Source organism: Dermacentor silvarum, chromosome 11, assembly GCF_013339745.2.
Source record: "Dermacentor silvarum isolate Dsil-2018 chromosome 11, BIME_Dsil_1.4, whole genome shotgun sequence".
Lineage (NCBI taxonomy): Eukaryota > Metazoa > Arthropoda > Arachnida > Ixodida > Ixodidae > Dermacentor > Dermacentor silvarum.
The window spans coordinates 83,908,428-83,936,162 of NC_051164.1; the positions used below are offsets into that span (position 1 = coordinate 83,908,428).

At 42.2% G+C, this 27,735-nt stretch overlaps 1 protein-coding gene and 2 long non-coding RNA genes across 8 annotated transcripts in view; 2 read left to right on the forward strand and 1 right to left on the reverse strand.

Annotated features, from left to right (window-relative positions):
• The window catches only part of LOC119432415 (uncharacterized), a 50,191-nt gene extending 44,496 nt beyond the window's left edge, over window positions 1-5,695 (forward strand). For all 5 annotated transcript variants that reach the window (XR_007464502.1, XR_007464505.1, XR_007464504.1 and 2 more), the window contains 2 exons: window positions 882-1,009; window positions 3,301-5,695. This is a non-coding gene — a long non-coding RNA (uncharacterized LOC119432415). The remainder of the gene's footprint in view (window positions 1-881; window positions 1,010-3,300) is intronic.
• LOC119432944 (prolyl 3-hydroxylase 2) overlaps window positions 1-27,735 on the reverse strand; it is a 207,485-nt gene that overhangs the window by 113,384 nt on the left and 66,366 nt on the right. The window lies entirely within an intron of this gene.
• On the forward strand, window positions 12,506-23,920 carry LOC119432416 (uncharacterized). The gene is made up of 5 exons (XR_005188173.2): window positions 12,506-12,773; window positions 15,331-15,464; window positions 17,906-18,060; window positions 19,129-19,421; window positions 22,973-23,920. It is a non-coding gene; the product is annotated as an uncharacterized LOC119432416 (long non-coding RNA).

Here is a 27,735-nt window from a genome sequence, read left to right on the forward strand (position 1 = left end):
TGCCCGTAAGCACAACTATTTATTTATTTATTTATTTAAATATATATCTAATGGGGCTAATTCTTCTTAATGAGATTTCACATTTGTCACATTCTCCTGTGCCATTAAGCAGTGTGGAATAGTAAGCAAATATGCATTTTAATTCCCTCAGCTGTTTAATCTTTCTAAACAGAGCTTCTCAGCTATGCAGATACACAGCCCTCACACCTTGAGGAGAGTGAATGAATTCGCAATGGCATCTATTCGATGTCCCAGTGAAGTTTCACAATGCCTTGAACCTGAGTCTAGTTTTCTTTAATGCTGATAGTCAGTTATCATTGTATTCAGAGAATTGTGTTTCAAAACAACAATTTAGAAAAATGATAGGGACTGCATGGATCTGTGCTCACTGTATTTTTAAAAATCTTAATTCACTGAACATGATATATGAAACACTACTCTTCAGACGAAAGAAACGAGAAACCTAATTGTACACAGAGTGCAATCATTGTGGGCAACCAAGAGTTAAGTCTCTTGTCTGCATTCACAGCGGCTCTCAGCAGTAAATGCAATATGCCGAGACAGCCATTGGCATTTTCCTGAAGCATCATACTGAAAAATAACTTTTATATTTTGTATACTCATGTAGATGCTTAGCTGCGTGTATGTTTATTACAACTTCATCATGGTCAGCATGCTTTCTTTAGTCATGCGTGATAATTCCATCATATTTGGCATATTATTGTACTGCAAATGACGTGCACAACTTTGCTGCTTTGTTTTGCTCTGCACTAGTTAGAGAAATGGGACTAATAAGCAGCTTAGATTTTTTTTTTCGTATGCTTTCATCGGATTTTGCAAGTCTGTATGGGTTGTGTAAAATAAACACAACATGTTCACAGGGAAACGCACACGTCACAGGCCTGCCTTGCCTCCTGCAACAGTCTTCATAATCTTCGTCGCGGTGACGATTGCAGCGGGTTGTATCAGCATATTCTGTTTCTGCCTTCGACGACAACACAGCCTATATGTAAGTATAGCACAACAGTGCATGCTTTGAAAGCAGTGAATATTTTTCTTGGTGAAACTACAGAATTAGTTGCAATCGTACATAGCCAACGGTAAATGAAGCACCAAGGAAAGCATGGTAGAAATCGTTTTTTAAATTAAAATGTTGAAGTATTATTCCCTTTGGTACTAATTAATTCTATCCTTTGAAAATTTAGTTTCACCACATTTATTGTGCCTTAGAAATGTGTATAGCTGTAGTGCGGATCATGTATTTTCAATTCTTCAGTGAAATTTGTCACGTTTACAGTTCATGAACTCCATGCAAGAACATCGGAGATGAGAACAATGAACTATTTGATGTCTTGCCTACTTGGGAACCACCTATACAACCACTTGAAAAAAATGTCCAGTGTAAAACATTGTAAAAGACAATGTAAGAAGTGAATCCTTGTTACGTTGTTAGCGTAAGAAGTGCATGTAGTGTTATGCTTTAGGTCACATTAATTGTATTAACATGCATTTGTTGTTTTCCTTTTAGTATGTATTAACCTTACACTGATTTGCACTTCATGTTTATTCACATTTTTCTTTCTCAGTAGAAATCGATTTCTTATATACTGTTTGCTTTGTAAACTCAATTTGTTCCCTGTACTTGGCATATTTTAGTTTAGACCCCTAACTAGCCTATGGCTATGGGCTTACCAGGTGTTGCCTATTTTCATGTGTTGTAATCAAAAGAATGTGTAATAAAGAAAGAAAGAAACCCGCTGCATGACGGGACACTTGACACCAAGAGAAAACACCCAACCATCAACATTTCAACTCGGATCGGTTTACTAAAACACTTTGTTCATATCGTTCAAACTTGATGCACAGGTCCCATCAGAAGTGTTCCAAGATGTATGCTGCACATTTTATATGGAATTATTTTCATGAGTGTTTTTGCTTTCGATGCACTGTTCTTGGAGTGCACAATTGTGCTCACGGCACTTGAAAGGTATTACTGAAATGGGAAAAGGAAGTTGATGAATTGACAACTTGCCACCAACGGGAGCCAAACCCACATTTTCTGCGTTGCACATCCGATGATGCACCGGCCGGGGCTAGGTTTACTACACGTACACTAATGTACAAGAAAGTGGACCGGGGGATGGTCACAGCTGTAGCTCGAATGGTAGAGCATCACAAGCGTAATGCGAAAGATGTGGGTTTGGCCTCTTAGTGTCCTTAGAAGCAGTTGCTATGATTATTCGACTGGGCTCGTTAATTGAGCAAATCGGTGATTAATCTTTTTGGAATACAGCTTTGAGTGATGGTAAAACAAAAAAGGACAAGGCAATCATTGAACACAGTGCTGACTCATGACTGCATATACTTATTGAAGAAGCACTGATTAAAGGGCCTGCAAACATAGCCTGGCACTATCGCGATAATAAACCAAACAAGTTTTGAAATATCTGTTCCCTAACTTGCGGAAACATCCATCTGCATTCCATTTAACGCTTTGCCATGAAGCTCTGTGGACAAATATTCATAGACAACCATTTTTTTTTGTCCGATTTCAGCTATGAATATCTCAACACATTTTTGAAATAAATGAGTGAAGTATTCTTAATTTAAAAGCCAATTCATGATTTTTGAATGATTCTGATATCTGCCACTGTCTTGAATTCGTGTGAGCAAGAATGACTTGTCATTTGATGGTGGGATAGCATACGCACAAGCGTGCACTTTTTGTGCAAATAAAAATTATTATTTTAAATTAATAGTTTTTTTTAATAAATGGAGAAAGCTATCACTAAACCACCTTCTTGTGGTATATGCCATAGTAAGTGATTCATGCTTTCTCAAAACAAAGGCTTTTTCCGCATTTTTTACAGCACAGCCAGTGCAGGACAACCTTTTACAATGTGCCCAGTTCATGCAGTTCTCTTTGATAGTTCTGTACACTTTACATTACCTTCACGAAAACATTTTCTGCAATGAACTTGGGAGGGTTTGACTCTCTCACCACTGCACTGCCGCATTTTATTTAATGTGGCATTTATGCCTCTAGTGACTGTTTCCTTTGATGTCCCAAGACAGTCTTTGACTATGGGACCTCCTTTTGTATTTAATATCTATCAAAACTTTTAACCACTTTGAAGCAATAAACTTACTTAATAATAATTGTCAAATTAAGCCTGTACCGATTTGGGCATGTCAAGATCCCGCTGCCAAAGGTGACATTAGCCAACTGCATTTATGACAGTGTGACCCAATTCCATCTCCCAAATCACTTATGAGCCTGCCTTCTCATCAATGGCGCAGACTGCCAGTCCCCACATTCCACGTCCACTGGCACCAGCTGGACCTGTGGTGACATCGGGGGCAAGGACGCACACTTCGCTTGAAGCACATCCCCTGGTTTCGGGAGGAGCTCCATCATTTCCAGCCACATCGCATCCCCAACAGACTTGGTACCCCCAGCTGACTGCGCCATTCCCAGAGCGAGGCCCCCGCATGGGTTACTACACAGCGCCACCAGGACAACTGTGTGCTGCACCGTTGCCATCGACATATGCACCATTCGATCCACCGCCACCTTATATCAATCCCCCTGAAGTGAATTTCCCGAAATCATAGATGAGCTAGCACAGCTGTGAATGGTGATCACACATGTGCTGACTAGTGTTGACACGTTGGTTCTGTCGCCGCGCGCAAAGTCGTGGGTTCGAGTCCTGGCCACATTCCAATGAGGGCGGAGTGAAAAAGCACTTCTGTGCTTAGGCTTTGGTACACACAAGAGAACCCCAGGTGGTCGAAATCAATCCAGAGCTTGCTCCTGGTGTTGCAGAGCTTGTGACCGTGTAAACGCGGGAAGAATGATGCCAAACACCACTTTGTTGCACGACCCGTTGCATTCCCTCGATGGATGCACGCAAGGGTTCAACAATGCGGGGGTGTCCATGTACAGAATGTAGCGCAAGTAAGAGCACCACGTATACAAAACCCTTATGGATGAATGGCTGGATTGTTTACACTCTGGTTTCTACCAGAGGTGGCATTTTGCAGTGAATGCATCGCATAAGCAATGTGTACCTCTTACTTATTCTGCTTAAAATGGACAAGTAATGCAGCCAGAAGTGCATTCACCACACAGTGCCAACTACTACGCAGTCAAAGCTCGATATAACAAAGTTGTACGTGCAGCGAAAAACTTTGTTATATCGAGAATTTCATTATATCGGGGTTTCATTAATTCAATAGACCTAAGAGGGGGAAATAAAAAATAGTTTGTTACATTGCGAATTTCGTTAAATCGAGGTTCGTTATATCGAGCTTTGACTGTATATGAGAAGTCTTAGCGTGACAAAGCCAGTGATTAAGCTGGAAAAGTCGTGTATGCCTGGCATTTCAGCGCATTAATCGCTGCTCCCTACACAGATGTCTCTAGCTCAAAAAGTGTAGCATCGATCTGCCACTGTCCTGTGCTTACACTGTTGCCTGTTGCATGGGAGGTCACCTTGCACATGTGAGGCCTACTCTCAGCACACCACCTCTCTCAATTTTTTTCTATCAACTTCATACTATTTTTGTACAGGAATACTGGCTACAAAACCTCTGGCTCATATTCCACCCAGAGCTCTATTGTTACTTTTATTGTTTAAAGGTAGCTAATGGAGGAGGTAGTTAATGGTGCCCTCGGGGAAGAGCAGCATGGTCTCGGTGTTGGAGGCAAGGTCCTGACTCCTGAAGGTAGACAGGAGCTGGTGGAACGCGCTGTGCATTGAAAGAGCCAGTGCTTGAGAAGTCTTGGGTGCAGTGCAGTCGGTACCAGTGGTCTGCACTGACCTTTGTGCTCGCACACAGCTTGCATTTTTTTTCAGTTTTGTGTACATTTTTACAGGTCTCTGTTATGGATCTGTAGGTTCCAGAGATTTCTGTTCAGTGCCATTGCGCCGTGAGTGGTGAAGTTAAGTGATGCCCAGACTTGAAAACAGGCTCATTAGTAGCCTTCGCTGCTTTTGCCTTGTATATCCTCTCTGCACAGAACTGTTACTGATGTTAGTCAGAACTGGCACTGTTCCATGGGAACCAAAAGCTTGCTTTGTGTGACGCGGACAAATCAAGGTTGACTTTACAGACAAAGTGCAATAAAATGCTGGCAGCCTTAGAATATTGCGAATTGTGAAGTTAGAAAGAAAGCTGATTACTCAGTCTTGAAATTGAAGAAGGGTGAATGTTTATTATAATTTTTCAGTAGACCTAGCTTTGTGCTATTGTGACCTTTATCGTACAATGGAATCTCTTAAATTTATTTGGTGGCCAGACCGGGGATAGTTAGAAGTTAGAAGATGGTTGTTTATTTTGATTCCCTTGCAAAAGAAAGAACAGCATAGCATACTATACTGTTCATTCCACTGTTTCTTGTATATGCTATAGTGTAGTCCTGTATAATAACCTAATGTAGTATATATAGTATGTAAATGTATTGTCCTCCATATATTTCTGATCATCGTGCCATTTACATTCGCCGTGCCACATAGCTAGGCAAACAAAAACACCCCTGCTGCAATGCAATCAAATATGGGTTTCCCTTGCTGTTGTGATCGGGAGTGTTTCTCTGCTGGAGCTTCTGCCATGTCGTGCTGTCAAAACTGCGACTCTTGTGAAGGGGAGCACCTATGGTGAAAACAGCTTCAGTAAACTTGTAAAGTTAATACATATAGTGGAATCTCGGTGATACGAATCTCACGGGGTCACGAAAAATATTCGTATTAGCCGAAATTTGTATCATCGAAACACAATTAAAACTAGCTAAATTGTGGGGGATGAGGGAATCAGATCGCGAAAATCGCGAGAAAAATTCATTTTTGACAACCATGCGTTTCGGTATCTGCAACGCCTAATCTACGCTGTATCAAAATGGCTTGGCTGAAAACGCACTAAAAGTGGCCGAAAAAGATGTATTCGTCAGCGCCCAGGGCGAGAAAACAGCTTTAAATTGCGCAAAATCACCACAATTCACGAAGACATATCTCGTATTGCCCGCCACCGAGCGCCGCCATCTTTGAATCGTTCGAAAGCTCAAAGTTTCGCCGTTCCGCTTCTCAATTCGTCCGTCGTCGCAATCTTGTAATAAACGCGCAAACACAAAAGAAGCGCGGGTCTGCGATAGGTAGTCACACGGGCCCTCCGATGAAAGTGGGCCTCTGATTGGCTGCCGTGCTGAAAGGCGTCTCTCCATTGGTTGCTGCTGTGGCAGGGGCAAGATGGCAACCGCAGTTGTCTGCTTCGTAAACCACGCCGGCGTCTTCACTTGACACGCAGAATTCGGATTACTGACAGCTCCCAGGTTAGTGATAGATCGTCGCTCGTAGGAGAAGAAATTTTGGACGAAGCACGCCTTCCGAATACGGACGCGCAAGCCTCCTACGGCAAGAAAAATGCGGCGATTAGCGGGAGAAGCGGAGGAGCACCCGACTGAACGTGCCGCGCTACCTTGCACCGTGGATTACGTGCTGCGCTATCTTGCATCGTGTGACTACAGCAGCGAAACTGACAATCGCCCTGTGCCATCGGCACCGATAACGCAGTTGACGGAAGACGCGCCAACGGAGGCTCCCTACGGCCGCGCAAATCAGCCGAGATCGTATCTCGGTAGACATAGCTCGCTGCGACTAGGCAAAATGGCGCAAACACAAAGAACGCGGCCCGAAGCAGAGCAGCCACTGCGTCCAATGGGCGGCCGCCGAAAAGGAGGAAAAGCACAAAAGCACCAAAAGCACCACCGCCTCAAACTCTTCGCGCCCAGTCGCGGCCTCCGCGCTGTCCGGCGCCGCGTCCGCGCCTCCGCACCAAAAGAGAAAGGGAGAAAGGGTGTGACTGCGCACTGTTCTCTTTAGCGGCCATCGGTGGGGCGGCGTTTATTCGTATCAACCGACGCGGGTCGAAAATCGATTCGTAACAACCGTTCTCGAGCACGTTGCAAAGTAATGGGGCTCGGCCGGGACCACGGAAAAATTCGTATCATCCGGAAATTCGTATTAGCCGTGATCGTATCATCGAGATTCCACTGTATATGTACTACATAATATCTAAGATTTGACTTTATTACCCATATTGTTCCTTTACTTCCGTTTATAATAATAATAATGATAATAGCTTTCATTGGCATACAAATACTATATATGTAAAGAAATAGCCAGCCCACATAAGCCAAAGGCTTGTGTGCGGGTCTGGGCAGTCTCAGTGGTCGATGTTCAAGTTACAAGCAATAAAATATTCTTAGACAAAGCCTAAGATAAAAGGACAAAACATAAGATAAAAGAAGACATGTTTGCCAATAAACACTGCACATTTATAACAGTATACACACGTGGTACCATACCACAAAACACTAAATACATTTACTAGCAATATTTACATTTGTTACAAACTTTGTGCATCTGTAACCAATGATCTTAGAAAATTTTTGTTTTCAGCAATAGATGCAATATCACTGGGTGGCTTTATTTTATTCAACTGTTAAGCACTATACCTATGTTCTGTTTATTTCCAACACTATGAGCGATGTGAATTTGTGTGGAACCAAGAGGCCATATTGCAAAGTCAGTTTTCAGTGTTGTGCGCTAGTGATAATCTTTGAATTCTTGCGCATTTCCTCATTGTGATCATCTAGTCGCTTTATAAGACAAAGCATTAATTTCATATTAGAATAAAGGGATCTGAGGGGCCCGATTTTTTGTTTGTTACAACCATACTTCTGCGAGGTTTCAGTACAAAATACTGTGCAAATTAGTAATTTAGGCAGATAATGGTATAGTATATGCTGTACTGTCATGCTGGTGATTGAATGAGTTGCCATATGAAGTTATGTGATTGCATACAAGTAGCTTTTTTTTCTTCTTCTTCTTTAAACAATGTGATTCATAATTCACAGTAAAAATGACTTTCTCAAAGAGTGTGGTCCTATGAAACCACTAGTACTGCCAAAATGTGTTCCCTACACATCTTGTGTATTGAAATGTAGTATTTTCCTGGAATGTTTTGGATACTCATCTCTTGCAATGGTAAGATATGACAAAAATAACAGTTGATTGCTCTGAGGAAAAAATAATAAGAAAGAAGACACAATACATAATTGTCTATTCCTTATTTTTTGTCCTCATTTTAACGCTCTCTCTGTGGTAGACTGAATAGCAACTATGCTTAGAAGCAATATTTTTGTAATAACATACATTTAACTTTATGTGGAGATGCAAAGGGCATTATAAGAGGATGAGGGGTTGTGTACAACTAAGTCGAAGGGTTGAAAGGGCAGCATTGCATCTGTCACTGGACAAACCAAGCTCTGATAGCTGTCTAATCTGTCCTGGCTGTTTTGGGCTGACTGGAAGGCATTTTCCTTCTCGCAATAATTAATCTCGGCACAAAGAACTCCACCTTTCGAAGGAGGTTTCCATTGCAGGCATGCCAAAATAATTCTGAAAGTCTTTCAGTGCTTCGAATATGCCATACCAGCACTCAGTTTCAGCACTCAGAGTTTGCCAAAATAATGTGATCCACTGGCGACAGCCACAACTCCGCTAGATTGTGCTCTCAAACTTGCCTCAAATCTAATCACAGCAGCATATCAGTGAGAACCACAGGCATTATATCATCAGGGGCCATATTCTAAATTTGATCACTTTGACAGGCATCACACTTGGTATGCATTGATTAGCTGAGCTAGCAAACAGGGTGCTCATCACTCCAGTGAGGCATTATGCTGCTACATCAGACAAAGTTGAATATAACCCCACATGTGAACGACTGAGAATACCACCCAAGCAGAAAATGCTTGCTGTAAGCTTTTTAAGGGTGGTCTGTTTAAGCACCCTTCTGAGCTATGGTTCTATGTTGTCCCCTTCCTATTATTACACAGTGACATGACACTGTGTGTCCTGTCTTGAGCAAATAAAAAAAATTAAGTTGTTGCTTTATACTTTTGAGCTTCGTATGCAGTTAGAACCATTTGCACCTTTGATATGTCTCCCGACTTAGAAGATTTTCTATACTATTCTTTATTTTATTCACACTGCCTCGTTAGAAAGCGTATTAATTGACTGAGAGTCCTTTATTGCTAAGGAGTTGACATAAAAGGCTCCTGTGGGGGAAAGAAGGGGGGTGTTGTCAGACTGCACTTCATTCACTTTACCCCCAAGATAGTATCTTGGTCCAGCCTATTCACTACAGTAATTCACATGTTGTGCCTCCTACCACAGTTACTCAGTGGCCATAGCATTCTGCTGCTGACTACAAAGTTTTGGGTTCAATGCCAGGCTATGGGAGCCACATTTTGATGGAGGCAGAATGCAAAAGCGCTCCTGTAGCGCTTTGGGTGCACAGTAAAGGACACTAGGTGGTCAAAATAATTCTGTGCACTCCACCATGTCTGTTAGTCACCTGGAATATTAAGATGCAAAATTTAATTCATTTTTAACAATGAGGCTTGTAACGTTTATGTAAGTTTTAATTTGCTGTGTGTCACTTCCAGCACCACTGGTGCCAACAGTTATTGTGGCACTTTAGTTAAATCCATTGTTTGTTACAATGGGTTTCCTGCAGTTTTTACTTAGAATTCCAGATGCATTCAAAAAGACTGTTTTAGTCACACGCAGATAGGTTTAGTGTGGAACTTTCTGCCCTGACCTTTTTGATGGAAGTGTTTATCGACGAGTTACATATGTAAGCTTTTAACTGATGCACACAACTGATTTCACACTGCCAACACATGGAGTACAGACTGTGCCTTTTTGGCTCCTCAAGAACTGTTGTTTTATGCTCTGCATGTTCTGAATTTGTTTGCATATGTTCTCAGTGTTCACGGTATATGTTCACATGAATATGTCTTTAGGTGTGAAGCCTCACTGCATTTATTTTTTTGTGGGTGTGAAGTGTTTTTTGCTGCATACGAATGAGCATTTCTAGCCCTCTTTATGCTTGGGCTTTCAGGATAAATGTGCATACATCTGTATCTTACAGGTGCCTTCTTTTATACTGTGATATGCAAAACAATCGCATTATGTCTGTTTTGTGTCACCATCTGTGTTTACTTTTGAAAAGTGTTCCCATCTTCACATAAGTAATTACTATGTATTCACACACCATTTCACTTCTTGCATTGCAAGTGTGTATGTTGCCCTGCATGCCCGCATTTCATTTCAGCTAATTCTGAGTGATGAATAAAGATAATTTACCATTATACTACTTTTATTTTGTATAAGTGAGTGTTTCCAGGATTTCACAGGTGAGTTAGCTAGTAGCACTTTGTAAGTGTTGTAGCGTACACAGAATGAGCAGTTGGTGCATGGCCATGAGATAGTTGATCCCAACTGGTTCGCCTACTGTGTAAAGTTCACAAACATACTGCAGGAAAAATTTATAAAACACCTCTCTCTCTCACTTGCAGTAGGGGAGAGGGGACTCTCCCAGGACACTGGGAAACAATGCATATAATGGCTGTGTAACACTTTCAAGCACTTGCCTATTTTTTTTGCAAAGCCCATATTTCATTGACGCTCTTGAAACTTTGCCCAGACATCAACCATGAGCTGTCCTATTCCTTCAAAATGTAAACGCTGTGACACGTTCAGTTCTTTCAGGACACATTGTTTGTAAAACACGATTCTAGCACTCTGGAATGCTTGTGTAAGTAAGTTTCTACAAAGGATGTAATTAACCTGCACAGTTTAAACATTTATTGTACATCACCCATTATGTGCCTCGGTCCATCTCCCCATGCAAACTGAATTTTCCTGCCACATATAGTTATCCCAGAACACCACGAAACAAAGTACCCGTTTTATTCAAGACCCCTAAAAAGGAAGAAAATATGACTTTAGTAATAATGTATGAAGACTCTAAATAACCTACAGATTTTAACTTTCACTGTTCATCACACATAAGATCCGACCACTTTTGCTTCTCCCATAACGCTGGAGAAACATTCTCTGCATTTTGTATTACCTGTGAGCAGGAAGAAAATGAGTGTTTAGCAATTTTAGTTTAGCCCCTAACTAACCCAAACACTTGATTTGATCCATGCCTGCACAGCATGTACCACTAGCATTGCCCCATTATTTCCAAATTTAAACTCTGTCCATGATGGAGTAGTTCTGTCGGGACTCTGGGAAAGCGTGCGTATAACATTTTCCTAGTACTTCAAGCTGCACTAACTGTGTCGCTCAAAAGCAATCGGTTATGGCGTCCAGCTTGCAGCCAAGCAGCTAGCTTGTGCCATCCTTTTGAAGACAAGAAATACTCTGTGGTCCTAAATAATAAGCGATATGCCAGCACTGCACATAGATTGAAACACTCTTGTCGGCCTTTCTTGCAAAAGGCATGTGGGCCTCATTTTTTGGAAACATATTGAGAGCTTGCAATTCATATGCACAAGCACGCAGGGATGTCATTTCTTATTTTCATTTTGCAGGTTTTCTATAAAGCTTGGGAAAAAAAGAGCCACATAAGAGATATCACAGAAACAACTTTGTTGGGCATATATGCAGCGTGCTCCGAAACTTCTCAAGTAGTGCATATATGAATAGTCTGAGTAAATCGAGCTGACTACGAGAAATCTGCTGTTTGTCTCATTTGCATATTAAGTGCCACTTTTTAAAATAAATTTTGTTGGGTGAGGTTAAAACAATGAAACGATTTTATTCAAATTCTTTTCCTTTTTGTACTTCATCGATCAGTAGTCTGAGCAGAGCTACACCTATGACCATAAGGATTGTTTGGTCAGAGGATGGTAAGATAAGAATATATACAGAATCGAGTGAAAGGAATGCCTAGACTATGCCAGCCACAGTATAATAAACTTGTCTTCACTCATGTATTTGGTAGACAATTAACAGTTTCTTTGTTATGGTTAACTACTGGCAGAGTACATAATCACCATATGCACTATCAGTTTCAAATTAAATGAATGTAAACAAAAGCAGGAAGCGTACAAAGCGTCATTTCTAGTAGCTAGGATAAGAGAGTGAAAAGAAAAGCAAACATATTAATGACCGTGAGAAAGTTAAGCATGGAGACAGGATGACGTAGGTTTTACGGGTAGCTGATAAAGGGGGAATTAGTGTGCATTGAATGACATAGGGAAACTCAATTCTAATGCATTACAGCATCACTACTTTTTTTTTTTTTTTCTTATATATCTCTCTCTGGAGGAAGTCGCCATGCAGTCGTTACATTCGTCGAGCCCGCTTCTCCGTTCGAGTAAACGATTCAAGTCAAAGATATCCCTAGATTAGAGACTTTGGAACCCACTTGGTAAACGCTTGCTTGGCAAACTTTCTTCTTCGTTAGCTGTCGGCTTAGGTCGACCTGTAAACTGCCGACACTGCGCTATTCTTTCAAAAAAAAAAAGAAAAGAAAAGAGGTAAATTCTTTTTTCCTTCCTCCATGGCCGGCAGGGAATATACCAAGCTGGGGATTTCTGAATGGTTATCCTAGGGAAATGTCGGCAGGTTTGAGGCCAGACAAGACCGGTTGTTGACTCGCGCTTGTTTACGCGCCGTTTGCGCCAGCGTCGGTCGTGGTTAAAACTTGTTTGCACGTGACTAGTGCGGAACCAACACGTGACGTCTATGCATCTCATTTGCTTGTTATTGCCGCGTGTTTGTGTAAGCTGCGTGCTCCTTTAGCTCACTGTCCTTTGGTGCGTAGGGTGCAGCAGTAGTGTCTGTGGTGGTGTGTTACGTGTGGTCCGCCAGTCACATTTCGCCGTTATTAAACGCTGGAGCAAACCAAAGGTAATAACAAAACACTGCTCACTTTGAGGTGGAATATCCACGTCGTGTCGCTATGATGCTTTGCGATATCCTTCGAAGTAAGCGATATTCAGCTACCACAACACAGCCGGAATCCGGTTGCAGTCGTTGAGTCAGCTACTTTTCGCGATCGCCCAAAAGTGTCCCTGACACAGGAGCAGGTTAAAAACTGAATTAATAACCACGTGATATTATATTTTCTGGTCGATGGGTATTTACGATTGTTTCCCTCTAACCCCGGCACTACCTGCGCGCTGTCTAATTTATTTTTATAATATTATCTACGCTTGAACGCATGACTATACTTCAGCGGACGTGCTCCAGTGATAGTCAATCGTGTTCCGAAATGTGAATAGGGAAAACAGAACTGCTGAACTACGCAACAGGTTGATTGATTGTCGACTCAAAACCCATGACATAACACCATACTGTCGTTTCTTTGTACGCGCGGTTCCTTTAACGCCTTTACTCCGACGCTCCGCAGCTGTATAGTTAGTCAATACAGAAATTATGCAGTCATAGATTATGAAGACGAGACGTATGGCAACCGCGGGTGTGCGAGGTATTTGAGCGCGTTTTCGGACAATATAGTTCAATGTTCGTTAATAGTTCGTTAATACTAACAATGTCAACTTCCCGTTGACATTGTTAGTATTAACGATAATCACATGTTCCATGATGCATTAGCTAACATTGTATAACTGCGACCTTTATTTGTACGAACTGTACTGATTACTTTTTTTTGTTCACTTATTTCTGTGTGCATTGTATAATTACGAGTTTCATTTGTATGAATTAACTCTATACTGACTGTTCTTTTTTTTTTTTTTTCAACTATTTTTCTGTATAACAACCCACTCCCCTCTGTAATGCCAATTGGCCCTGAGAGTAAAATAAATGAAATGAAATATATGTATATCCGATGCATACGTTGCACCCTTTGCTGGTGCTTCCTGAAATTCTGTTGAATGAAATCTTATCCAGCCCGAATATTTGTCTGAATTGGGCTTTGATGACTACATGCTCAGGTTTGCAAATGTTTAGCATTGTATGGCTTCCTCTCGATGATTCCCTCATCCACAGCACTGAAACAAGTTTAAATATTGGGAATTGGGACACTGCATGGAGAGTGATGCGACTATACAATTTCATAACCAGCCACTCTCGGGTTGCGCCTGCCCTGCGGGAGAAATTCGTTACTTAGGAGTAGTGCTAATGTGGAGTGTTGGCTCTACCAACTAAAGCAGCCCAGCAGTGGCCATCAGCAGCTTTTGAGGGTTTTCTCACTCATGATGGTCTCCACCTGCTGGAGAAACTCAACTGCCTCAATGACACGTGACCACTGGCAGTGCTTATTTTGAACGCGATAGCATTAAGGGTCCCATGTCGCAGAAAATCCGGTGTCGGCGTTGGCGGCGTTGTCAGTTAGAGAAAATTTATATTTAGGTATATGTATGCTCCACGCTTTGCTATATGACCTGCGGTAAATGCGGGTTATATTGCCACACCATTCTATCACTACAGTTGCTCATACCTTGTCTTCCATTCTTGACAAAGTTATTGCTCGGAATTTTGAGAATGACAGCCCACAAACAAATGTCATGAAACAAAACATCGACAGCGCATGCCTTTTATGTCAAATCTCAGAGTGAAATATTGAGTGCGACACAAGAAACCTGAAAAATTATGCGATTTTTTTGGCACGGCTGTGTTGCTTTCTGTTGCATTCGGTTTCTGCTGGGTGCAAAAATCTCTTGAATCCTGGTTCTGTATGATCTACCACATTTTTATTTGTGTCTTACTGATTGCATTCTCCCTGGAAATCGCCTAAAATGAAATAATTCTTTCAAGAGAGACATATTGGAGCATAAGAAAATTTGATACTCTGTCACAGGGACTTTGCATTGAGTCACTTATTACATTTGCTTCTTTGACAGCAGCTAACTTTGAATTTGGCTATGTCGTAATGGCATCAGTGCGTGCATGAACAGCAGTGTCTGGTTTCAGATAGTATTACTCGTAGCTAGAGTCACTGCTGTGCAAACTGTTCTACATTTGCAGCATGCAGGTGATTTCTGGACAAACAAATGTCCACCTAAATTGCATTCCATTATGTTCCTGTTCTTGACATGTCATGGAGTGATGACATGAACTTTGTAGGGCTCCCTCATAAACACACTTGCAATTTATTCCGTGAATGGCATTCATGCATTTTGTTTAGCAGTAACCATGCCGATTGTATCTCTGACATATTTCTGGCTTGGCATCGGCTGGCATTGGCACATCTTTTTATGCTGAATGATAACGACTGTTATCATACCCAGAAAGTGCAGTGTAGTGTAACCAAGACAACAGTGTGGTTATTGAGCATTGAGTAACACAATGTGGATGCACCAAGCAAGGCAACGCCATGTTGAAACACTGCTTTGACTGTTGCTGCCCTGATGATTAAGAAGATTAATGACTGAACTACAAGCAGTTGCTTGTAGTTGCTTTCACAGTTGCTTTCACAGAGCAGTTGCTTTCTTGTGATATGCAGGCCGGCCTGAAGCAGCTTTTGTCACTTTCAACCCAGCATGGATCCTTTCATCAAGTTTTTCGTGGAATGTGTCTGCTTCAGTTTTCTCCTCAATCTGGCCTACACTTTTGATGATGAATTTGATGCTAAAAAATGTAAGTTCCTAGCCATTTTGTTTCTAACCTTGTCATGCTGTAGTACCATGCCACTTAATTTGATGCAAAATGAGCATGCTCTTGTGTTGAACTTTTTGTATGGTTCATCTAGGCAAGTGATGGTTCCCATGTTTGATGCTTTGGTATAAACAAGCTTCAGAGCATGACATAACAAAGATGTGATGTCAATGGGGCTGAAATGCAAAAACACTGGTGTTCCTAAATTTAGGTGCATGTTAAAGAATCCCAGGTAATCAAAATTAATCCGGAGTCACTCACATGACATGCCTCACAATCAGTTCGTCATGTTGGCACATAAAAACCCAGAATTTAATTTAGTCATTCATGTATTGGTACATCTGCTACTAATTCTGAGTTTGACATATGATATCGTTCCAGAGGTGCAGTGTTCAGGTTATTTTGAATCTCGTGTTATTGCAGAAGTGACAATTCTTTTCGTACCCTTTCTCTTTTGCTTAACTATTCCAGGAACATTGTGAATGCTCACACAAACTTGTAACTAAAAAAACGCAAGTGCATGTTTTGAGATGCAAAATACAGTTTTAGGCTGCATCCGAGAAGAAAATACCTTCATTATATTCTATATTTGTCATAAGTATATATTTGTTACTTTCTCATATCGGTGATAAGCATTTCATATTCACTTCATTGACTTTCATACACTTTCATTCACTTCATACAATGTGTATGTATTTCTGTTTATGGCGAGTGCAACTGCATCTGTGTTGTTTTTGCAGAGCACTGTTCTTTGAGTCATGGGAGTAGCTAAACACTGAACATTAATTAAGGTTCATGGTGCATACATGCAATAATGGATATAACAAAGTAATCAATATACCAAAGCAATTATGCCTCCCTCTTCAATTTTGTTATAAGAGGTTTTACTGTATTACAACATTACCATGATTATGACTTTTTGCCCAGTGATTAGTTATGTATGCTCATTAGCAGCAACTAACCCTTTAAGGGCGAGTCATATAAATACTCGGAAAAAAATGTTTATTTTCTATCTAATTGTGCAAAACACACCAAGAATAAGCATAATCAACAAAAAGAAAAATATTTTGCGGAAATTTTTTCAGCAATTAGGGGGAAAACCGCAGGCATGGAAACTGGAAGTGGGCTTCACCTAAAGCTACCTAAGGCTTCGTTTTCAATTTCTGTAGACAGCTCTCACCATATGTGAACCATAGGTGCACATTTCATTTACTTTACATCACATGTGTGACACCACTGCAGGTGGATATCTTGCATCGGCCTGTCTCCTCCGACATTGCTTTCAAGAGACTAAGCCGCGTGCCAAACTTCTTCCTCATCCAGTGTTCCTGCTCTAATATAACAAATAGCGCTTGCTGCGTGTCATTCAGTGTTGGCAAAAGACATTTAGACGAACTTCATACTCAATACTGAAACTCTGCAAGAAAAAAATTTCTGGTGTGTTGCCCGTAGGCAACACACTAATAAAGGGTCAATAAAGGGCTAATTTCTGTATATTGCAGCAGTGTTGTACCACAAATAGTGTACACAACTCCGCTGTTTTATATTGCTTACTGTCAAGCGGTTCGGGTGATACAACTAAGCAAGCTACTTCATCTGCAATTTTTTTTTATTGCGATAGCAACTATATGGACACTCCAGTCGCATTTTTGCTGTCGCCATCGCCCTGATGTTCCGTACGAAGTCCAAGGGCGACAAAACCGTCGCCGCACGCCGCATGCTTTATGTGCAAATGAAAGCACGCGAGGGGAGCCGACGATCCGGGGCGCGCGAGGGAGGAAAGCGGAGAGCAAACGCACCATCTTCCGTTGCGCGAAAGGCCGTGGGGGGATGGGAGGGAGGGGGTGGAGTTATGCTCCGGCAGCAACTGCGTATTTCGCGGCCGAGCGCAAGGGGAACTGACGATTGCGGCTCAGTCTAGCATGCGAAAGGGTGGAAAGCAGGGAAGTAGCGTGGACGGGAGGCAGCAGCTTCTACTCCGCCAGCAACTGCATACTTTGCGGTCGCGTGCGCCCTATCTTGAAAGCGATCTGCAGACGGCTCATACCTTTGTGTGTGCTGTGCTCTCGCCGCTCAGTTTGCGTTGAAGCGATAGACGAGGGTCACTTTGCTTGCTGCTGCTGCCGCGCTTTCTCATGCCAGCGTTTTGACAGCGAGTGTCCGGTGTAATCGATTGTGATGCATTCATGTTTGCCTGTGCGCGATGACACCATATGCTTGTTCATTTAGTTAGTAAGCGAATCTTTCCAAGTTTACACGGCCGATAAAACTACTATCCTTACTTCGTATAGCTGTCAACTAATTTGCTATCACAATCGATGTTTCGCCTTTCAGGCGAAACTGTGATCTTTGTTCTCTGGTCATCACAGTTCCCAGAATATCTCTGCGCATTGTGTGAAATAGCCTCTAAAATATACTTACAGTTCATGAGATGCACCGGATACATACCCCGCCCCTGGAACACACCCCACTAAGCGTGCCTATTGAAGTGATCATTGGTTTCTCCATCATGGCGATGATTATACTGGCCTGTTTCATCACATCCTGCATCTGCCATCGACGACACCCCGAGTGGTTTGTAAGTAGTGCAACGATGCATTCTCTGCATGCGTGCACGGGACACTTTTTGAAGTGAGACTGAAGGCTTCTTAAAAGTAGTTCTTTTTATTATAGTTATGTTCTTGCATGCCTAATTGATAGACCACAGGTGGCTAGATTTCCAAGCGAAGTAGTGGTTTTCGTGGCTTAAAAGGTGCTCACTACGATTAAGTGTATTGGTTCTACAGTCGAACCCGGATATATCGAATCTGAAGGGGATCACAGAAAAGTTCAATATACAGGTAATTCGATATTTTAGATAAAAATTTTATTTAAAAAATTTTAAGGGGATCTTACAGCTGTTCTATATACACAATAATTTGTAATATGTGGGTTCGATATATCTGGGTTTGACTGTATTTGTAATGTGAAGGAAAGGCGGCATGACTTTGTGGTCATCCCATATATGCATGCGTTTCTCACACTTGGTCAGAAAAAGGTAGCCAGTAATTTTATTCATACTTTTTCTTCATTATCAAAGTACAGCAGCTGTGTCCCGTAATTGACAAGAAAACAAGAAGGAAGACTGCTTGTTTTGGCAGGAGTCGTGGTGCAAGTGCACTAATCACTACGATTACTTTGTCAATAGTAGATGCAGTGTAGTTTAATGCATTCCTCTGTCTTGCTAAACGTATACATTGGGCATACTGGGCGCTGCCTCGATGTATAACTGAAATTAGCACACTTTCCCACCTTCGTGCCTTCTTTTTAGGGCCAACAGCATCAAAACAAACAACCGATCTCAATAATAACTAATCATTTCTAAAGCTTTGTGAAATGAAACCAAGCAATGGCTGATTTCACAATTTATTTCTTGCGATTGCAATGAAGAGCAAGTAACATGAACAAATTAGGATTGCAGCGGACAGCCTGGGCAAGTTCATGTCGTTATGCAACCGCGGTAATTGACGGAAGCTGTCCCGCTAAACTTGCCGATGCCCAGTAAACTCCATGCATGCGTAGTCATGGCTGCTGGTAGTGGTAATGCTAGGCTAAAGCTCTCATACTATGAAACATTGATGAATCTGCCATCTTTTCGATAATGCAGCCACAAAGACCTCGCACTCTATCACCACTGCTACCGGCTGGACCTCCAGTGACATCGGGGGCAACTACTCAGGGAGTATATGCTCCATTACCAGGGGCAACTCCAGCTCTGGTCACTTCACCACAAGTATATACTGTGGTCCCAGGAGCAGCTCCAACTCCAGTCATTGTCTATCCACAACAGACTTACTACCTGCAAACAAATGCGCCACACCCTGTGGGTGTGGACGAGTAATACCATGGCACCTCCGGCACAGCTGTCTGCTGCACCACTGCCATCGCAGCCTGTACCACGTGAGCCACCTTATTCCAACCAAACTGCCCTCTCTAGAACCCATTTCGAGGACTTGTAGATGAGAACAGCTGTGAATGGTGATCAGACATGCATTGAAACATTGCAATTATAAGGGGAGACTCCCTCACACTCACGCACCAATGTTTTCGCAGGCTTTGTTCTCCCAATCGTGCACTCACACTTGTCAGTTCTCGCTCACATTCTTACTCACACCCACTCAGCTAACCCAGGATATGCAAAGCGAAAGCATGGTTTAGCCTGATTAAGTCTTGGTTTCACTTGGTTAGCTTTTGATTTAGCTGTTATTATACTTAGGTATACACTCATCGATATAAGCCAGGTATAAATTATAAGCCAACAAGTCCAAGTGTTTTGCGAGCCGAACGGCAAGCTCTTCCTCAGTCTCCGACGCTAGCTTCGCGCGCTTGGCATTCCGGACCCTCTCCAGTGAAGCAGTTCGCCGGGCGAAAGACGCCTGTCAGACGCCGCATGCAGCGTGGTCAGACACTGGTAAGACGCCACGGGGTGGTCAGACTGTAGAGAAAGAAACGCTGCCATCTGCGGCGGTTGCTAGGCAACGGCTCAGCTCACGGTGCGGCCACTGGCCACAGCGAAACGGCGAGAATGTGGCCAATGTAGCTTTCGCTACAAAAATCTTGATTTTCACTTGCCGCCATGGCAGCCTTGCAGCAACAATGGCATCCTAAAACTCGGCGAGGCTGTGAGCCAGTCTCTCCATCAAGCCCCGCTTCTCTGTGAACTAATCAGCGCACTAGCTGCGTCATCATCATCAGCGCACTAGCTGCGTCAGATACGGAAGGGCCATCATCCACGTCCTCATCCATGAAGACAACGTGGAAGTGCTAGAAGCCATGGGAGCAGGAAACATGTCATGGTTACCATGCTTTGACGTGACTATCTATGACGTAGCTATTTATGGTCTGCACGCACAACATTTCGTCAATTCCACGCTTGTATGTGCTGAAAAATGAAGTAAATACTATGGACTAACTGCTTGGCATGTCGGTCAATACATTAGGTTTAATGGCGACAGGGCAGGGGATTCATCGCGACTATTATATTTAAACCGGAATCACTTATTAAGCGGGTACGTGTTAACAAGGTTTTACTGTAGTTGTGTCCACTCCCACTTACCGGCGCTCATTCGCATATTAACTACTTATGTACACTAACACCCTCCGTCAGTCACCGACACTTATCTCATGCTTGTGAAATGTGTGTGAAGCGAGTATGAGTCAGTGTACTTGTGATTTAATATGTCGATCTATATTACCTGTGCATTGCAGCTGCATTTTTGCTGCAACCCTGACTCTGAAGCTGCTTGCCGAGTGCAAAATTTGGGCATGTTATCTCTTCGGACCATTGCGCAGGTTGAAGCATGTTTCGCAACACATGACCACCATGTTTTCACCATGTGTCGCCCGATACCTTGTATTGCCACGGCCAACAATGTTACCCAATGTAAAATGAGTGACAAAGCTGACGAAGTTGTCAATGCTGAGCATGCCATGAAGCTACTCCTAGTGTTTTCTTTAGGTTATCTTTGCTCTATTTACAATTTTCTCCAACCCAGTGCATGCCATGCCTTCCGTTATGTCTGAAAGAACAACTGATTACTACTACCTCTACAACGCGTATGGCGTGGTCCTCCAGTGCTTTATGTAACACACTACTGCTGCAAGCACTTCCTGTGTCTCCTCCCAGCAAAGCTGCCTTTGCTGTGCTTTTCTGTATTACCTCCTGTGATAAGCAATCCTGATGCAGAGAACCGATAACTCCTTCTCTTCCTTGTATGCTTGGCAGTTTGAAGCACTGGCATGAAAGGCTTGGACATGTTCACTGTTATGACGCAGTCACAATATGAGGGAGACATTTCATTGCAGGAAACTCATGTTGGGAGGCAGGATAAGAAAATAGTGCTGGAGAGCAAAAGCCTCCAACACCATTCATGCTTTGGAAGTATAAAGGACCTCTTAAAGATAACAAGAATGATACTATGGCTAAGTGCAAGGCTCCTCCTTGAACTAGCTGCACTGCATTGCCAAAACATTTTGCAGCGTGACATACTCTTGCTCAATGTTGGCCTTAAGAGGAAGCTTTAGCTCAGGGCTGTCTCCAATGCCGCCTATTCAAATACATGTAAAGCGCAGAAACGCTTTTCTGAGATAACCACTGTGCCGATTTTAATGAAATTTGTTGCATTTGAGAGAGGAAGTCAAATTTTAGTGACTGTTGTGAGCGGATTTTTAATTTTGGTCATGCATTATTGTTAGAGGTATTTTCAAAAATTGGTATGTTCGAAAAAAATTGAAGGATCAAGTTCAAGTTCGTAGCTTTGCACAAAGAACGGATATCGCAGTTTTGTAAACTGCATCCATTACAACATCCAAATGGACAAATATCATATATCAATTTATACACTAGTATGTGATTTTCTTACATCGTTTACTAGGGTTTTGCAAAAATTCTACTCACATATTACGTATATGCAAAACTTCTACTCACACAAAGAGGAAGCTTTAGGAAGCTTCCTCTTTAAGAAGAAGCTTTATAGCCTCGGGGCTGACCCAATTCCGCCTATTTTAATACATGTAAAACGCAGAAATGCCTTTATGAGACAACCTCCAGACCAACTTGAATGAAATTAATTGTATTTGAGAAAGAAAGTTATATTCTAGTGACTGTAGGAAGCAGAGTTTTGATTTAGGGCCTGGAATGTTTTACGGAATTTATCGAAAATCTACAAGCTTCAAAAAAAACCAAACCACAAATTTTACAAATCCCGTAACACTCCAATAAAGATAGATATTGCAGTTCTGTAAGCTGCACGTGTTAAAGTATCTAAAGAGGACAAGTTGGATGTGATAATTTACAGCTTATGCAGTTTATAGAATTGTCATATCCATTCCCGATTAAGAGTTACAAATTTGTAAACGTCATGCTTCTATTGTTTTTATTTTTCAAGTTATCTGCTTCCCAGAGTTGCTATAATTTAACTTTCTCTGTGAAATGCAACAAACATTATTTAAGTCAGTCCAGCGGTCGCCTCATATAAGCATTTCTGCAATTTACATGTACTATATGAATATAAGGAAACTTGAGTTGGCCCCAAGCTAAAGCTTCCTCTTAAATCGTCACTGGTTGTTGGTGCTGTGCGGCAGGGTCACCAACAGCATGTTTCTCAAGTGGTTGTGTGCTGTATATTGCCATCTTGTCACCCATAGGGACAGCATCATTACAGGTGCCGTTTCTGCTGTCACAGAGCTTCCTACAGCATAAACACAAAAATAAATATGCCAGCTAACACTTTCCTACGTTCCGCCTCAGCCTGATGGATGCAAGCAAGCCTTCACCAATGCAATGTGTATTAATTACTGCTTCTTACCCAGAAATATTTAGCACAATACATAGAGCATGTGCAGCCTGCTTTATGGGGAGGCCATGCATCCAAGTTACATGTTCCATCCTTAGCTGTGAATATCTTGCTCCCATGCAGCTTGAATTCTTATCAATGGTCATCTTTTTGCAGGCTCTCGTTACGGACATGCAAATTCCAAGGATATCTCCAAGGTGCCGTTGTGCCGTGACTGGTGAAGCTGCCAAGCAGTGCCTGGGTTGAAACCAGGCTCTTTGGTGGCTTTGCTCTTTTGCCTTCCATTACCTTTGCACAGAAGTGTGTGGTATTGTTATTATCACATGCCGGACCTACCGCAGTAACCCAGTGGCCATGGAATTGTGCTGCTGAGCTCGAGATCGTCGCTTTGATACAAGCCATGGCAGCCGCATTTCAATTGGGGCTAAATGCGAAAACATTTGAGCATATGGATTTCCGTGCACGTTAAAGAACCCCAGGTTGTCAAAAATCCATCTGGAGTGCCCCAGTAGAGCGTGCTTTTTAATAATATTGTGCTTTTTGCTTCGTAATACTCCAGAATTTAATTTTATATACATCTCAAGCAAAAGCTTGCTTCGTGCGATGTGAACATTGCAAAGTTGAATTTGCCGGCAAAGTGCAAGACGATGCCGGGGCTGTTATAACATCATGACTGCTCAAGGTAGCCAGCCGGTCTGACAACTGGCCAACCTCCCAGTCTTTCCATCTATTCCTCCTTGTGACTTGCACATACTGGCAGGAATTGTAGCAACCTTGTAGTAAAGTTGGAGGAGGCCAAATGTTTTTACAGTTGGTCCTCGATATAACGAGCATGGATATAACAAAGTAAATTTGAAATGTTTCTCACCAATACCAATGTGTAATGAATATATGCTAATAGTGGATATTGGATATAATGAACGTGTTTATCTTCATGTCAGTCGGTGACATTGTAATGACGCTCGTCTATATTTCTCAGTAGATCAACTGCTCCATGCTATTGTTGCTTTTATCACAGAATGGAATCTTTTTTCAGCATGGCCAGACCAGTATACATTTCACTGGCCAAGTTTACGAGCTTGTCGCCATGTGTCGTCAAGCTTCAGTCTTAGTTCAGGGTGACATTGTAATGACGCTCGTCTATATTTCTCAGTAGATCAACTGCTCCATACTATTGTTGCTTTTATCACCAGAATGGAATCTTTTTTTCAGCATGGCCAGACCAGTATACATTTCACTGGCCAAGTTTACGAGCTTGTCGCCATGTGTCGTCAAGCTTCAGTCATTTTGAGTCGCATACTATATATATCCATAAGTTTGTCCGCCATGTGTTGCCCAACTTCAGTAACCTTGAGTCACCGACTATATATATCCAAGGTATATACATTTTCTTTTCTGGTCGCTGTTTAACATCTACAGTCCTGTTAGCATAGTTGGGAGTTTTCAGTGCCGAATAATATTGTGAGCACTGTTAACAACTTTCATATCACAATTGGGTGTGTTGCCTTCTCTCTGGAAGAACGGTTCCGTAATAAAAGGGTCACCTCGCATGTGGTGGAGGTACGAATTAGTAACTGTACCAAGTAAATGATCACATTGTACCCATATGTTGTACTGTCGTGCCAGTTATGGAGTGAGCTTCCAAATGAAGTTATGTGATTGCTCACAACTTACTGTTGTTTTTTACTATGAACAAGCACGGTTCTGCAATTCAGTGAGAACCACAGTGCTTCTCGAGTGTGGTTCTTTCTAACAGTGTTCCCTTCACATCTCCTGTGTTCAATGCAGTACTTCACTGGGACTAACTTGATCTGCATCCCTGCCAACGATGGGACATGATAGAGCACATTGCATTAAGGCAAAATGAAGAATCCGTTAGACAAAATGAATGTTTTTGTTCTTTGTCCTCATTTTAATGCTGTCTTCTTCGTTGATTGAATCTGACTATGGTTAGCACCACTTTTTTTTTTTAGCATTTCACTTTATTATAAGTTAGTGTAAACCATGTGACAGAGGTGTACATGATGTTATGGGAGAACGAAGGGTTGGGTACAAAAGGGAAGTGGAGGGGTTGAGAGAATGCCATTCCATCTGCCATTCAGCAAATCGTTTGTGAAAAAGCATACCTGCACCACCTACATTGTACATGCCGCAGGCCTTTAATCTGTCCTTTGACGTCGCCTGCACTGTGTGGGTGTTCATCTCAGCGGGCCACCAGACTTGCTCAACTTGACTCATGGGCCTCTTTCTGCTCTTTAACTTTATATTGGAAGCAGGGCTTTACAACTATGCTTTGCAAAATTTTTGATGCCACAGGACAAATCAATGTTAAAAAAAATTAAACCATATAATCTGACCTGATTGTCTTGTACTGACAGGAAGGTATCTATTCCTTTGATGAAGAATTTATGTCAAAGCCGAGAAATTCACATTCCAAAGTTTGTCATAGTGTGTGCTCTTGCACTTCAAGATTAAAAAAAAAAGGAATATCGACCAACTAGCTTGAGACAACATTTTGGTGTTTCATAGCAGGAGTGTTAAAAATAATTCTTACATTATCTTACAGTGCCCTGAACACTCGATACCAATTGTCCTGGTGGTGCAAGTTTGCCAGAATAATGGCAAGAACTGCACTTTAGCTAGCCTGTACACTCAAACTTGCCTAGAATAAGAACGGCAGCAAAGTGGTGAGAAATACAGGCATCAAGGCACCAGGTGCTGTATTCTCAGTCGATTGTTTTGGGGAGGTCACTTTTGTTATGCATTAGGAGTAGAACTACAGCTGATTAAAATTAATCCGAAGCTCCGCTCTGCAGTGTCTCGTACACCATGCGTCATGCTTGGATGTTAGCCCCCATAATTTCATTTTTAACAATGAGGCTTGTAACGTCTATTCTGTTATTTGTCATTTGCTGTGTGTCAGTGGCGATATAACTGTTACCAACAGTTATTGTGGCACCTAAATTAGATACACTGTTACGACGGGCCTCCTGCACTGTTTTAGTTTGAATGCTAGATGCGTTCAAAGAGATTACTTCTGTCACATGCAGATACCTCTAGAGATTACTTTCTTACCTTGATGTTTTTTTGCTAGGGTGCTTGTCTACAAATTACATTAGTTAGCTTTTACGGAGGCATGCAACCCATTTCACACTGCCGGCTCATAAATGTAGAGCTGCACATATATTGGCTCCAGGTGAATGTGCCTGTTTATGTATATGAACACTTCTTGTATTTACACGTCTACAGGTTGCATTTTGACTATGGTACTTAGTGCAAAGTGGCAGACAGACACAAGCAAGAAACAGGCCAAGACATGTTTCTTGTTTGTGCGTGTGAACCACTTTGCGCTTAGTACGATAGTTAGAACTCAAAACCAACCAGACCAGCAGTCAGTCCTTTTGCAGGCCGCTGAGTGTTGAACTTGCTGCAATAGAGTGAGCAACGTTTTTTTGCCCTCTTTATGTTCGGGCTTTTAATACAAGTGCGTATATGTCAATGCCTTTACCTGTGCCTTCTTTTACACTGTGATATGTCGAGACTTTTGTGTCACAATCTCTATTGACTCTTACACAATGTGCCTGTGTTTATCGAACTGTGCATGCCGCCCTGTACACCGGTATCTCAGCTGTTCCCGAGTGATCAATAAAGATAATTTACCATTACTATCATTCTGTGCAAATGAGTGCTTTCATAACTTTGTAGGTGCCGCAATCTATGCTGAATGAGCATTAGGTGCGTGACCACGAGATACATAGTTGGTCACAAGTAGGTCACCTAAGCAACATTTGAAGTTGACTACCATACTGCAAAGTAAATACCGCGTGTCTTTCACATCCAAGAGGGAGGGAGAGGGTAGTCATTGCTCTGGGTGGGAGTAATCTCCTGCTGTGAGCATCGGAACCGACTTGCTCAATGCAGGCACTCGAACGATTCCACAGCAAAAAGACGTGCCACCAGCACTTGGTACTGCTATTTCACTGTGCATCTAGGAAACCTAACGCACCTGTAAAATGTGAGAACAAGCTAGAAAACCAGTATACAGCTTGGAGAACCATGATGCTGAGTGAACAACTGCATCACATGTCGCTCAGTGTGCCAGCTTTTCAGAGTGTATGTGTGACCCGCCGGGGTAGCTCAGTCAGCTAAGGCGTTGTGCTGCCGAGCACGAAATCGCGGGATCGAATCCCGGCCGCGGCGGCTGCATTTCAATGGAGGCGAAATGCAAAAACACTCATGTGCTTGTGTTGTAGTGCACGTTAAAGAACCCCAGGTGGTCGAAAATAATCCGGAGCCCTCCACTATGGCGTGCCTCATAATCAGAACTGGTTTTGGTGGCACGTAAAACTCCAGAAAGAACAGTGTGTGTGTGTGTGTGTGTGTGTTAATTGTCAAAATAATGGCTTACACCCTGACCATTCAATCATTCTTGGTTGTGTGTACATAGTGCCTTTTGTACTTAGCTTTTTTTCTTTATCTTCAGAATTTAATATTGCCATAAGGTATCACTGGGAGGTTTTGCTATGCTGGTGCGACAGTGTAAATGTGGGCAGGTGTGTAATGTGGACTGTGTGATTTAACATGAAGTGCAATCACACTCCTTTGCATCGAAGCACTTGGGACCTCCAAAATCCTTCGTTATGCAAGTCACGTCATTGTAAAGATTGCGCACCATACCACGTTCAGTAAAAAGAAAACATAAGAACTCGAGAGATGCCTGTAGTCGGTGACAACCTAAGAATTACAAACAAGCTCCACACACAAAAACGCAGTGCACCTTCCCTTCACCTTTGAAAGAGAGCTGAGCCAGCCATAGTTTGCTCACAGCTTAATGACATTGCTCTGCTAATGCAAATGCTAGGCTAATTGCAAAATAAAAGCTAGTTGTTTCAAGCTAAAATGTTACCTTCGGCTGGGCA